Source organism: Loxodonta africana, chromosome 5 (assembly GCF_030014295.1).
Source record: "Loxodonta africana isolate mLoxAfr1 chromosome 5, mLoxAfr1.hap2, whole genome shotgun sequence".
Taxonomy (NCBI): Eukaryota; Metazoa; Chordata; class Mammalia; order Proboscidea; family Elephantidae; genus Loxodonta; species Loxodonta africana.
In genome coordinates, this window is record NC_087346.1 from 44387420 (window position 1) to 44400695 (window position 13276).

Genomic DNA, 13276 nt, shown 5'->3' on the forward strand with positions numbered 1-13276 from the left:
TATTGATTTCTAGCTTCATTGCCTTGTGGTCTGAGAAGATGCTTTGTAATATTTCGATGTTTTGGATTCTGCAAAGATTGGTTTTGTGACCTAATATGTGGTCTATTCTAGAGAATGTTCCATGTGCACTAGAAAAAAAAAAGTATATTTTGAAGCAGTTGGGTGCAGAGTTCTGTATAAGTCAATGAGGTCAAGTTGGTTGATTGTTGTAAGTAGGTCTTCCGTATCTCTATTGAGCTTCTTACTGGATGTCCTGTCCTTCTCCGAAAGTGGTGTGTTGAAGTCTCCTACTATAATTGTGGAGGTGTCTATCTCGTTTTTCAATTCTGTTAAAATTTGATTTATGTATCTTGCAGCCCTGTCATTGGGTGCATAAATATTTAATATGGTTATGTCTTCCTGATCAATTGTCCCTTTTATCATTATGTAGTGTCCTTCTTTATCCTTTGTGGTGGATTTAAGTCTAAAGTCTATTTTGTCAGAAATTAATATTGCTACTCCTCTTCTTTTTTGCTTATTATTTGCTTGATATATTTTTTTCCTTCCTTTGAGTATTAGTTTGTTTGTGTCTCTAAGTCTAAGGTGTGTCTCTTGTGGGCAGCATATAGGTAGATCGTGTTTCTTTATCCAGTCCGTGACTCTCTGTCTCTTTATTGGTGCATTTATTCCATTTACATTCAGCGTAATTATAGATAAGTAAGTTTTTAGTGCTGTCATTTTGATGCCTTTTCATGTGTGTTGTTGGCCATTTCATTTTTCCACATACTTTTTTGTGCTGAGACGTTTTTCTTAGTAGATTGTGAGATCCTCATTTTCATAATGTTTAACTTTATGTTTGTTGAGTCGTTACGTTTTTCTTGGCTTTTTTCTTGAGTTATGGAATTGATATTCCTTTTTGTGGTTACCTTATTATTTACCCCTATTTTTCTAAGTAAAAACCTAACTTGTATCGTTCTATATTGCCTTGTATCACTCTCCATCTGGCAGTTCAATGCCTCCTATATTTAGTCCCTCTTTTTGATTATTGTGATCGTTTGTCTATTGATTTCCTGTTATGTGTATTATTTTGTTTATTTATTTATTTTTTAGAATTAATCTTAATTTGTTTGTTTTTGTGCTTTCCCTATTTGAGTTGCGTTGATATCAGGACGTTCTGTTTTGTGACCTTGTATTGTGCTGGTACTTGATATTATTGGTCATCAGGCCAAACAATCTCCTTTAGCATTTCTTGCAGTCTTGGTTTAGTTTTTGCAAATTCTCTAAACTTGTGTTTATCTGTAAATATCTTAATTTCGCCTTCATATTTCAGAGAGAGTTTTGCTGGATATATGATCCTTGGCTGGCAGTTTTTCTCCTTCAGTGCTCTGTATACGTCGTCCCATTCCCTTCTTGCCTGCATGGTTTCTGCTGAGTAGTCTGAACTTATTCTTATTGATTCTCCCTTGAAGGAAACCTTTCTTTTCTCCCTGGCTGCTTTTAAAATTTTCTGTTTGTTTTTGGTTTTGGCCAGTTTGATGATAATATGTCTTGGTGTTTTTCTTTTTGGATCAATCTTAAATGGGGTTCGATGAGCATCTTGGATAGATATCCTTTCGTCTTTCATGATGTCAGGGAAGTTTTGTGTCAGGAGTTCTTCAACTATTTTCTCTGTGTTTTCCCTCCCCCCTCCCTGTTCTGGGACTGCAATCACTCGCAAGTTATCCTTCTTGATAGAGTCCCACATGATTCTTAGGGTTTCTTCATTTTTTTAAATTCTTTTATCTGATTTTTTTTCAGCTATGTTGGTGTTGATTCCCTGGTCCTCCAGAAGTCCCAGTCTACATTCTAATTGTTCGAGTCTGCTCCTCTGACTTTCTCTTGCGTTGTCTAATTCTGTAATTTTATTGTTAATCTTTTGGATTTCTACATGCTGTCTCTCTATGGATTCTTGCAACTTATTAATTTTTCCAGTATGTTCTTGAATAATCTTTTTGAGTTCTTCAACAGTTTTATCAGTGTGTTCCTTGGCTTTTTCTGCAGTTATCCTAATTTCATTTGTGATGTCTTGAAGCATTCTGTAAATTAATTTTTTATATTCTGTATCTGATAATTCCAGGATTGTATCTTCATTTGGGAAAGATTTTGATTCTTTTGTTTGGGGGGTTGTAGAAGCTGTCATGGTCTGTTTCTTTATGTGGTTTGATATGGACTGCTGTCTCCGAGCCATCACTGGGAAACTAGATTTTCCAGGTAATCAGCTGGTACGCTGGCTCCTAGTTCTGAAAACGATCGCTGTCTGCCCGTATTTGTTCGTTCTCCGCCTCTACGTCTGTGTTTGTTGTTCAGAGTTCGTAGATTGTTATGTATGTGATCGAGTCACTTGGTTTTCCGAGTCTTTGTTGCAAGAGGGATCCGCGGTAGCATCCACCTAGTCCGCCATCTTGGCCCCCGACTCCAGGCTTAATTTTTAAAAAGAATTCAATTCTTCTTAAATTTACTCACTACATATCAATCCAGTCTCCCCACTTGTTGGTGGGCAGCTGGTAAGGAACTTGACAAAATGATTCTAAATTTCACTTTGAAGAATAAAGTTACAAGAATAGCTGGAAGAATTCTGAAGAACAAATATATTATCACCTTTTGAAATGTTAAAATGTAGTATAAAATTCTTGACATTAAAACCACGTAGTACTGGCTGAGAATAAAGTGGTTAAGGAACAAATTAAAATGTCCAGTTTCAGACCCAATGATATACAAGGATTTCACAGGTGAGGGAATTAGCATCTTGAATCAGGGGGGAGGATATACCCTATTCAATAAATGTTTGGCCAACATATAGCCATTTAGGGGAAAAAAATGTAATTGCTACTTTGCTGTTTACATTATTTATATTTTCTGACAAGAGAGACTATACCAGTATGGGCAGATAGGAATCCCTGGGTGGTGCAAACAATTTATGCACTCAGCTGCTAACCAAAAGGTTGGAGGTTCAAGTCGACCTACAGGCATCTCAGAAGAAAAGCCTGGTGATCTACTTCTGAAAAATTAACTATTGAAAACCCTATGGAGCACAGTTTACTCTGATACACATTGGGTCACCATGAGATGAAACTGACTTGATGACAGCTGTCTTTTATGAGTAGATAAAGACAATCTTAGGATGGAGAAGGTCTTTTTAGCACAGCACCAAAGTCAGAATAATAAAGGGCAAGGCTGATAAATTTAATGATAAAAAGTTTAAATACTTTTGTGGAGGACTCCCTGAGATAATTGCCTTGAGATGCTCTTTAAACCTTGAATTGAAACTAACCCCTGAGGTCACCTTGTAGTGAAATAACATATTGATTCAAAAAATACTGAATATCACTGGTAAGTATTGTGCACCTTTAAAAAATCACCTGTATGAGACCAAATGGTCAACAATTACTTTAAAACAAAAATGAGAATGGAAGGAGGCAGGGAAACTAGATTAATGGAAACAGAACAACCATAACAGAAATAATGAGAATGCTTATACATCATGAAGAACGTAACCAATATCACTGAGTGATTTGTGTAGAAATTGTTGACTAGAAACCTAAACTGCTGTGTAAAACTTTCACTGAAAGCACACAAAATATTATAAAAAATTATATACTTCTGTATGGAATAAACACTTAGTGAGATTAAAAGACAAATGGCCAGTAGGAAAAAGTGCTTTCTGTGTAAATGATAGACAGAATTTTTAATACATGGATTTTAATACATTTTACACTATGAGTTGGAGTCGACTCGATGACAAGGGGTTTAATACATAAAAATCTTGCAAATTAATAAGAATGCACACTGTAAAGGAAGAACGAGCAAAATACAAAAACAGAGCCTACGTCAGAAACACTCTGATTGTTCAAGAAAATTAATAGGAACCTGTACAAGGCAAGGTCATTGTAGCTCCATAGACACATCCAACTCCCTGAGGGACCAAATTACTGGGCTGAGGGCTGTGGGGACCATGATCTCAGGGAATATCTACCTCAATTGGCATAACATAGTTTATAAAGAATATGTTCTACATTCTACTTTAGAGAGTAGTGTCTGGGGTCTTAAAAGCCTGTGAGCACCATCTAGGATACTGCGCTGGTCTCATCCTTTCGGGAGCAAGGAAGAATGAAGAAAACTAAAGACACAAGGGAAAGATTAGTCCAAAGGACTATTGGACAACATCTACCACAGCCTCCACCAGACTGAGTCCAGTACAAGGAGATAGTGCCTGGCTACCCCACTGACTGCCCTGACAGGAATCGCAATAGAGGTTCCAAAACAGAGCTGGAGAAAAATGTAAAATGAAATTCTAACTCAAAAAGAAAGAGCAGACTTGCTGGCCTGACAGAGCCTGGAGAAACCCTGAGAGTATGGCCCCTGGACACCTTTTCAGCTCACTAATGAGGTCACTCCTGAGGTTCACCGTTCAGCCAAAGATTGGACAGGCCCATGGAACAAAACAAGACTAAATGGGTACACCAGTCCTGGGGCAGGGACTGGAAGGCAGGAGAGAACAGGAAAGCTGGTAATAGGTAAGCCAGGGTTGAGAAGGGAGAGTGTTGACATGTTGTGGGGTTGTTAACCAATGTCATAGAACAATGTGTGTACTAACTGTTTGATGAAAAACTAGTTCTGTAAACCTTCATCTAAAGTACAATAAAAAAAAAAGAAAGAAAACTAGTAGGAGACCAAGAAGGTCAGAGAACTGATGTCTGACTCAAAAGATAAAAGTGCAAAACAAAATTCTCATTAGTGGAATAATAAAATATTTTGTTACGGTGCAAACTTTACTATATTGATTAGAGAACTACTTACTTGTGTTATATACTCAATATGATCATATCCACTAAAGCTTTTTTTTTAATTAAAATTTATTTATTTTTATTGTACTTTAAAGGAAGGTTTACAGAGCAAATTAGTTTCTTATTAAACAATTAATACACATATTGTTTTGTGACATTGGTTGCGACCCCTATGACATGTCAACATTCTCCCCTTGACTTTGGGGTCCCCATTACCAGCTTTCCTGTACCCTCTTGCCTTCTCATCCTTGCCCCTGGGTTTGTGTGCCCATTTAGTCTCCTTTTGTTTTATGTGCCTGTCTAATCTTTGGCAGAAGGGCAAACTTCAGGAGTGACTTCAGTACTGAGTTAAAAGGGTATATGGGAGCCATACTCTTAGGATTTCTCCAGTCTCTGTCAGACCAGTAAGTCTGGTCTTTTCTTTGTGAGTTAGAATTTTGTTCTACATTTTTTTCCAACTCTGTCTCATACCCTCTATTGTGATCCCTGTCAGAGTAGTCTTTGGTGATAGGTGGGCACCATCTAACTATGCTGAACTCAGTCTGGTAGAGGCTGTGGTAGTTGTGATCCATTAGTCCTTTGGACTAAACTTTTCCTTGTGTCTTTAGTTTTCTTTGTTCTCCCTTGCTCCCGAAGGGATGAGGCCAGTGGAGTATCTTAGATGGCCGCTCACAAGCTTTTAAGAACCTGGATACCACTCACCAAAGTAGAATGTAGAACATTTTCTTTATAAACTATGTTGTGCCAGTTGGGCTGGATGTTCCCCAAGACCATGGTCCTCAGCCCTCAGTCCAGTAATTCGGGCCCTCAGGGAGTTCGGATGAGTCTATAGAGCTTCCGTGACCTTGCCTTGGCCAAGTTGTGCTGGCTTCCCAGTATTGTGTACTGTCTTACCGTTCACCTAAGTTACCACTTATCTATTGTCTATTTAGTGTTTTTCCCTCCCAACCCCTCCCCTCCCTTGTAACCATCAAATATTATTTCTTTTTGTGTGCAAATCTTTTTGTGAGTTTTTATAATAGTGATCTCATATAATATTTGTCCTTTTGTGATTGACTTATTTCACTCAGCATAATGCCCTCTAGATTCATCCATGTTGTGAGATGTTTCCCAGATTCATTATTGTTGTGTAGTATTGCATTGTGTGTATGCACCATAGTTTGTTTATCCATTCATCTGTTGATGGGCACTCACATTGTTTTCATCTTTTTGCTGTTGTGAAAAATGCTGCAGTGAATATGGGTGTGCATATGTCTATTCATGTGACGGCTCGTATTTCTCTAGATATATTCGTAGGAGTGGAATTGTGGGGTCATATGGTATTTCTATTTCTAGGTTTTTAAGGAAGTGCCAGATCATTTTTCAAAATGGTTGTACCATTTTGCATTCCCACCAGCAGTGCTTAAGAGTTCTAATCTCCCCGCAGCCTCTCCAACATTAGATATTTTCTGTTATTTTGATTTGTGCCAGTAATGCTGGGGTGAGATGGTATCTCATTGTGGTTTTGATTTGCATTTCTGTAATTGCTAGTAATCAAGAGCATTTCCTCATGTGTCTGTTAGCCGCCTGAATGTCTCCTTTGGTGAATATCTGTTCATATCTGTTGCCCATTTTTTAAATGTGTTATTTGTCTTTTTTGTTGTAGAGGTGTTGGATTTTTCTGTAGATTTTAGAGATTTCATATTTGTCGGATTTGTCATAGCCAAATAATTTTCCCAGTCGGTAGGATCTCTTACTAATTCTTTTGGTGAAGTCTTTTGATGAGCGTAAGTGTTTAATTTTTAGAAGATCCCATTTATCTAGGTTATCTCCTAGTGTTTGTGTATTGCTAGTTATGGTTTTTATCCTGTTTATGCCTCTAGTGTTGACCCTATTTTTTTTTTATTTTTTATTTTTTTATTTTTAATAACTTTTATTAAGCTTCAAGTGAACATTTACAAATCCAATCAGTCTGTCACATATAAGTTTACATACATCTCATTCCCTACTCCCACTTGCTCTCCCCCTCTTGAGTCAGCCCTTTCAGTCTCTCCTTTCTTGACAATTTTGCCGGCTTCCCTCTCTCTCTACCCTCCCATCCCCCCTCCAGACAAGAGTTGCCAACACAATCTCAAGTGTCCACCTGATATCATTAGCTCACGCTTCATCAGCGTCTCTCTCCCACCCGCTGACCAGTCCCTTTCATTTCTGATGAGTTGTCTTCGGGGATGGTTCCTGTCCTGTGTCAACTGAAGGTCTGGGGAGCATGGCCGCCGGGATTCCTCCAGTCTCAGTCAGACCATTAAGTTTGGTCTTTTTATGAGAATTTGGGGTCTGTATCCCACTGATCTCCTGCTCCCTCAGGGGTCCTCTGCTGTGCTCCCTGTCAGGGCAGTCATCGATTGTGGCCGGGCACCAACTAGTTCTTCTGGTCTCAGGATGATGTAGGTCTCTGGTTCATGTGGCCCTTTCTGTCTCTTGGGCTCTTAGCTGTCGTGTGGCCTTGGTGTTCTTCATTTGCCTTTGCTCCGGGTGGGTTGAGACCAACTGATGCATCTTAGATGGCCGCTTGTTAGCATTTAAGACCCCAGACGCCACATTTCAAAGTGGGATGCAGAATGATTTCATAATAGAATTATTTTGCCAATTGACTTAGAAGTCCCCGCAAACCATGTCCCCCAGACCCCCGCACTTGCTCCCCTGACCTTTGAAGCATTCATTTTATCCCGGAAACTTCTTTGCTTTTGGTCCAGTCCAATTGAGCTGACCTTCCATGTATTGAGTGTTGTCTTTCCCTTCACCTAAAGCAGTTCTTATCTACTGATTAATCAATAAAAAACCCTCTCCCACCCTCCCTCACTCCCCCCCTCGTAACCACAAAAGTATGTGTTCTTCTCAGGTTTACTATTTCTCAAGATCTTATAATAGTGGTCTTATACAATATTTGTCCTTTTGCCTCTGACTAATTTCGCTCAGCAGACCCTATTTTTTTTGTGTTGTAGATTTTTTGTTTTGTTTATTGTACTTTAGGTGAAACTGTAACAGAACAAACTAGCTTCTCATTAAACAGTTAGTACTCGTATTGTTCTGTGACACTGGTTATCAACCCTACGACATGTCAACACTCTCCCTTCTCTTCAAAGTGAGATGCAGAATGTTTTCTTAATAGATTTTATTATGCCGATTGACTTAAAAAAAAAATATGTCCCCTGAAACCATGGTCCCCAGACCCCTGCCCCTGCTACACTGGCCTTCAAAGAATTCAGTTTATTCAGGAAACTTCTTTGCTTTTGGTTTAGTCCAGTTGTGCTGACCTCCCCTGTATTGTGTGCTGTCTTTCCTTTCACCTAAAGTAGTTCTTATCTACTAACTTTTTTTTTAAATTAGTGAATGCCCCTCTCTCACCCTCCCTCCCTCCATCCTCTTGTAACCACAAAAGAGTGTTTTCTTCTCAGTTTAAACTATTTCTCAAGTTCTTATAATAGTGGTCTTATACAGTATTTCTCCTTTTGCAACTGACTAATTTCACTCAGTATAATGCCTTCCAGGTTCCTCCATGTTATGAAATGTTTCACAGATTCCTCACTGTTCTTAATTGATACATAGTATTCCATTGTGTGAATATACCATAATTTATTTTTCTGTTCATCCATTGATAGGCACTTTGGTTGCTTCCATCTTTTTGCTATTGTAAACAGTGCTGCAGTGAACATGGGTGTGCATATATCTGTTCATGTAAAGGCTCTTATTTCTCTAGTATTTATTCCAAGGAGTGGGATTGCTGGATCATATGGTAGTTCTATTTCTAGCTTTTTAAGGAAGTGCCAAATCGATTTCCAAAGTGGTTGTACCATTTGACATCCCCACCAGCAGTGTAGAAGTGTTCCAATCTCTCCACAGCCTCTCCGATATTTATTATTTCGTGTTTCTTGGATTAATGCCAGCCTTGTTGGAGTGAGATGAAATCTCATTGTAGTTTTGATCTGCATTTCTCTAACGGCTAATGATCATGAACATTTCCACATATATCTGTTAGCTACCTGAATGTCTTCTTTAGTGAAGTGTCTATTGATATCTTTTGCCCATTTTTTATTTGGGTTATTTGTCTTTTTGCAGTTGAGTTTTTGCAGTATCATGTAGATTTTAGAGATCAGGCACTGATCAGAAATGTCACAGATAAAAACTTTTTCCCAGTCTGTAGGTAGTCTTTTTACTCTTTTGGTGAAGTCTTTGGATGAGCATAGGTGTTTGAATTTTCGGAGCTCCCAGTTATCTAGTTTTTCTTCTGCATTCTTTATAATGTTTTGTATACTGTTTATGCCATGTATTAGGGCTCCTAATGTTGTCCCTATGTTTTCTTCCATGATCTTTATCGTTTTAGATTTTATATTTAGGTCTTTGATCCATTTTGAGTTAATTTTTGTGCATGGAGTGAGGCATGGATCATGTTTCATTTTTTTGCAGATGGATATCCAGCTATGGCAGCACCATTTGTTAAAAACACTGTCTTTTCTCCATTTAATTGTTTTGGGGCCTTTATCAAATATCAACTGCTCATATCTGAATGGATTTATGTCTGGATTCTCAATTCTGTTCCATTGGTCCATGTATCTGTTGTACCAGTACCAGGCTGTTTTGACTACTGTGGCAGTATAATAGGTTCTAAAAGCAGGTAAAGTAAGGCCTTCCACTTTGTTCTTCTTTTTCAGTAATGCCTTATTCATCTGGGGCCTCTTTCCCTTCCATATGAAGTTGGTGATTTGTTTTTCCATCTCCTTAAAGAGTGTCATTGGGATTTGGATCAGAATTGCATTAAATGTATAGATTGGTTTTGGTATAATAGGCATTTTTATAATGTTAAGTCTTCCTATCCATGAGCAAGGTATGTTCTTCCACTTATGTAAGTCTCTTTTGGTTTCTTGCAGAAATGTACTGTAGTTTTCTTTGTATAAGTCTTTTACATCTCTGGTAAGATTTATTCCTAAGTATTTTATCTTCTTAGGGGCTAATGTAAATGGCATTGATTTGGTGATTTCCACTTCAATGTTCTTTTTGTTGGGTGTAGAGGAATCCAACTGATTTTTGTGTGTTTATCTTGTATCCTGATACTCTGCTGAACTCTTCTATTAGTTTCAGTAGTTTTCTGGAGGATTCCTTAGGGTTTTCTGGGTATAAGATCATATCATCTGCAAATAGAGATACTTTTACTTCTTCCTTGCCAATCTGAATGCCCTTTATTTCTTTATCTAGCCAAATTGCTCTGGCAAGGACTTCCAGCACAAAGTTGAATAAGAGTGGTGTTAAAGGGCATCCTTGTCTGGTTCCCGATCTCAGTGGGAACGTTTTCAGGCTCTCTCCATTTAGGGTGATGTTGGCTGTTGGCTTTGTATAAATGCCCTTTATTATGTTGAGAATTTTTCCTTCTATTCCTATTTTGCTGAGAGTTTTTACCATGAATGATTGTTGAACTTTGTCAAGTGCCTTTTCTGCATCAATTGATAAAATTATATGATTCTTGTCTTTTGTTTTATTTATGTGGTGGATGACATTAATTGTTTTTCTAATGTTGAACCATCCCTGCATACCTGGTATGAATCCCACTTGGTCACGGCGACTTATTTTTTTGATATGTTGTTGAATTCTATGGGCTAGAATTTTGTTGAGGAGTTTTGCATCTACATTCATAAGGGCTATAAAAAAAAAAAGGTCTATAATTTTCTTTTCTTGTGGTGTCTTTACCTGGTTTTGGTATCAGGGATATGGTGGGTTCATAGAATGAGTTTGGTAGTATTCTGTCCTTTTCTATGCTCTGAAATACCTTTAGTAGTAGTGGTGTTAACTCTTGTCTGAAAGTTTGTTAGAAGTCTGCGGTGAAGCCATCTGGACCAGGAATTTTTTTTTTTGTTGGGAGTTTTTTGATTACCTTTTCAATCTCTTCTTTTGTTACAGGTCTATTTAGTTGTTGTACCTCTGCTTGTGTTAGTTTAGGTAGGTAGTGTGTTTCTAGGAATTCATCCATTTCTTCTAGGTTTTCAAACTTGTTTGAGTATAGTGTTTCCTAGTAATCTGATATGATTCTTTTAATTTCAGTTGGGTCTTGTAATATTGCCCCTCTCATATATTATTTGGGTTATTTGCTTCCTCTCCTGTTTTTCTTTTGTCAGTTCGGCCAGTGGTTTATCAATTTTGTTGATTTTTTCAAAAAACCAGCTTTTGGCCTGGTTAATTCTTTCAGTTGTTTTTCTGTTTCATTTAGTTCAGCTCTAATTTTTATTATTTGTTTTCTTCTGGTGCCTGTGGGTTTCTTTTGTTGCTCTCTATTTGTTCAAATTGTGGGGATATCTTTCATTTTGGCCCTTTGTTCTTTTTGAATGTGTGCATTTATTGACATAAATTGGCCTCTGAGCACCACTTTTGCTGTGTCCCAAAGGTTCTGATAGGACGTGTTTTCATTCTCATTGGATTCTCTGAATTTCTTTATTCCATTCTTAATGCCTTCTATAATCCAGTCTTTTTTGAGCAGGGTATTGTTCAGTTTCCAAGTGTTTTATTCCTTTTCCCTGCTTTTTCTGTTATTGATTTCCACTTTTATGGCCTTATGGTCAGAGAAGATGCTTTGTAATATTTCAATGTTTTGGATTCTGCTAAGGCTTGCTTTATGACCTAATATGTGGTCTATTCTAGAGAAAGTTCCGTATGCACTGGAAAAGCAAGTATAGTTGGTTGCTGTTGGGTGGAGTGTTCTGTATATGTCTACGAGGTTAAGTTGGTTGATCATGGCATTTAGATCTTCCGTGTCTTTATTGAGCTTCTTTCTGGATGTCCTGACCTTCACCAAAAGTGGTGTGTTGAGGTCTCCTACTATTATTGTGGAGCTGTCTATCTCACTTTTCAATGCTGATAGAGTTTGTTTTATGTATCTTGCAGTCCTGTCATTGAGTGCATAAATGTTTAATATGGTTATATCTTCTTGGTGTACTGTCCCTTTAATCATTATATAGTGTCCTTCTTTATCCTTTATGATGGATTTAACTTTAAAGTCTATTTTGTCAGAAATTAATATTGCCACTCCTGCTCTGTTTTGTCCTTTGCTTGATATATTTTTTTTCTTCCTTTGAGTTGTAATTTGTGTCTCTAAGTCTAAGGTGTGTCTCTTGTAGGCAGCATATAGATGGATCTTGTTTTTTAATCCATTCTGCCATTGCCTGTCTCTTTATTGGTGCATTTAGTCCATTTACATTCAGGGTAATTATGGATAGGTATGAATTTAGTGCTATCATTTTGAGGTCTTTTTTTGTGTGTTGTTGACAGTTTCTTTTCCCTACTTGATTTTATGTGCTGAGTAGATTTTCTTTATATATTGGCCTTTCCTCATATTTGTTGTTCTTGATTTTGTTTCTGCTAAGTCTGTATTTTTCCCTTGTATTTTATTTTGATGAGTAGGATAGTTTGTCTCCTTTACGGTTATTATTTATTATTTACCCCTATTTTTCAAAATTTAAAACTAACTTTTATTTCTTTTTATCACCATATCTTTCTCTCCATATGGAAGGTGTATGATTACATTTCTTAGTCCCTCTTTATTATTTTAATGTTGTCTTCTTTTATGTAATAACATTGCTGTTACCCTGTTTTGAGCTTTTTTTCTTTTATAATCTTGCTTTGTTTTTTTGGATTTCCCTGTCAGGGTTGACTTCTGGTTGCTCTGCCCAGTGTTCTAGTCTTGGGTTGATACCTGATATTATTGATTTTCTAACCAAAGAACTCCCTTTATTATTTCCTGTAGTTTTGGTTTGGTTTGTACGAATTCCCTAAACTTGTGTTTATCCGGAAATATCTTAATTTCACCTTCATATTTAAGAGACAGTTTTGCTGGATATGTAATTCTTGGTAGGCAATTTTTTTCCTTCAACTTTTTAAAAATATATCCCATTGCCTCCTTGCCTGCATGATTTCTGCCAAGTAGTCCGAGCTTATTCTTATTGGCTCTCCTTTGTAGGTGACTTTTTGTTTATCCCTCACTGCTCTTATAATTCTCTCTTTATCTTTGGTTTTGACAAGTTTGATTATATTATGTCTTGGTGACTTTCTTTTAACATCTACCTTATGTGTAGTTCAATGAGCATCTTGGATAGATATCTTCTCATCTTTCACAATATCAGGAAAGTTTTCTGCCAACAAATCCTCAACAATTTTCTCTGTTTTTTCTGTTATCCCTCCCTGTTCTGGTACTCCAATCACTCATAGGTTATTTCTCTTGATAGAGTCTCACATGATTCTTAAGGTTTCTTCATTTGTTTGAATTCTTTTATCTGATTTTTCTTCAAGTGTATTAGTGCCAAGTGATTTATATTTGAGTTCAGAAATTCCAGCTTCTACTTCCTTGATTCTGCTCCTCTGACTTTTTATTGAGTTGTCTAATTCTGTAATTTTATTGTCAATCTTCTGAATTTCTGATTGCTGTTTGTCTATGGATTTTTCCAGCTTGTTAAACT